Raw genomic sequence first — 2,259 nt, 5'->3', positions numbered from 1 at the left:
GGCAGCCTCTGATCTGATCACTCCTTTTCATTGACAACCCTGTATGCCCTGTCTATTCAAGTGGTTATTGCTTGTTGCAATTATTTTAATATAATTATCAGAATTTGCTTTTAGTGCATTTTGCAATTTTTCACAACAACGTTAGTAAAGCAGATTCACAGAAGTAAATCTTATTCTAGTTTAATAAGGACAGTAAAGCTCCTAGTGCAGCATCTACAAACTGAAAAGCTCTCCGGACACCGAGCTCACATTAATACATAGCAATCCTGCCATCTAGTGGTAAGAAATTGGTAGTGCATGTCTGCTAGTGTGATTTTTCAATGTCATCTTGGAATTAACATTCATTCATTCACCTGAACATAAATTAAGCCTGTATATACTGTTCTGTGCTCAGTATTAGCCAGTATTAGTTTCAGTGCCATGAGCATAAGCAGTGTTATCCCATATGACGCCGCACAGTTCAAGATCACACTAGCACACCTTCCTAAATGACCAAACACTGTTCCTCACGTCCCTTATGACCCAACACAGTATGAGAAGGTACACCTGGTATTGCTCTAGATGACCTAGCTCTGTTCCAGATGTTTTCTGAAAGCTTTCTGGCCTGGTTAGATGATTCTTATCTGGTGGAAAAGCTTCTTCTTCTACATGATGCTGTAGAAGAACCACGTATGGTTCCATAAGGACGTGTAAGTATTGGAAGAAACTTTAAACTGGTATAAAAATTAATTATTAATAATAATATAAAAAAGTAAATTAAATATTTTAAATATTTACTTCCAATAAAGGTTCTTTACACTCACTTAGATTAGGGGACAAAGGTTAGAGGTTTTCTTATATAGTTTCACAAAAACCGGTTTCTCACTTGCATAACAATAACAGAACCCTTCTTCAGCTAAAGAACCCAGCCTCTACCAAATAAAGAGCGAATGGCGACTCAAAGGTTCTCCACCTGGCTCCACGATTCTCTCCTAAAAGGAACCTAAAAGGTCTCCACTCTTATTATTGAGTCAAACAACCACTGTTTTGCAAGGAGTGGAGTTGGAGCATTTGAGTTGGTCATGAAATTGTTGAAAGTGACACAATGTAAAGAATAACTGATTTAAATGATGTCAAACAGTGAAAATGATCTGAATATGAGGAAATAACTATGAGGGACTAAGTTACGTAAAAAGTAAGTCAACGTAAAAAAACGTCAACTTCGCTCTAGAAAAACCCAAAAACAAAAACATATAATCAGCCATTCCAGCGCGCTTTCTGTCTTAACGACGCATATAAGCCCTAAAGAACTCGTGTGTTAGTGAAATAGGGAAGCGTGTGTGATCGGCAGGAGGGTGTTTTTATAGATTAGGGACTCTGTGACGTTGTGAGTGTACTTTATAATGTAGATTAAGATCTGTTTAAATCAAACTAACAGCAGTGTTAGTGAACTGTTCTCATGTGATCTGTTCTCTCGCTACCCTGATCTGTACAGGGTGACGAGGTCCAGATCTATTTATCAGATTAATATATTGTAATTAATAGACATGTAATTAAGTTTTTCTCTAAACATCTGCTGTGATCTCAGTCTGAGCTCTCGATTACACACGGCGCGCGTTTTTACGCGTGCGCTTTTACGCGTGTGGTGCGCTTTTACGCGTGTGGTGCGCTTTTACGCATCTAGTGCGCTTTTACGCGTGTGGTGCGCTTTTACGCATCTAGTGCGCTTTTACGTGTGTGGTGCGCTTTTACGCGTGTGGTGCGCTTTTACGCATCTAGTGCGCTTTTACGCGTGTGGTGCGCTTTTACGCATCTAGTGCGCTTTTACGCATCTAGTGCGCTTTTACGTGTGTGGTGCGCTTTTACGCGTGTGGTGCGCTTTTACGCATCTAGTGCGCTTTTACGCGTGTGGTGCGCTTTTACGCATCTAGTGCGCTTTTACGCGTGTGGTGCGCTTTTACGCATCTAGTGCGCTTTTACGCATCTAGTGCGCTTTTACGTGTGTGGTGCGCTTTTACGTGTGTGGTGCGCTTTTACGCGTCTAGTGCTTTACGCACGGTGGGCAAATTAAGGAAAAAATACTCTCAACGGTAAATGGCAAATTATACAACTGTTTTTACAGATATATAAACCAACAGTTCATACCCACGTGTGTTTTCAGATTATGTTCTCAACAAAACGATTATATTTTATTCCCAAACATTGATCCCAAAATATGCTGTAATTTAACCCCAGAACAAAAATCACACTTTCTGAGGATTCTTTCAAGCCAACGTAAAA

The sequence above is a fragment of the Salminus brasiliensis genome, chromosome 2 (assembly GCF_030463535.1).
Source record: "Salminus brasiliensis chromosome 2, fSalBra1.hap2, whole genome shotgun sequence".
Taxonomy (NCBI): domain Eukaryota; kingdom Metazoa; phylum Chordata; class Actinopteri; order Characiformes; family Bryconidae; genus Salminus; species Salminus brasiliensis.
The sequence above is the reverse complement of the archived record's forward strand: the minus strand, read 5'-3'. Positions refer to the sequence as shown.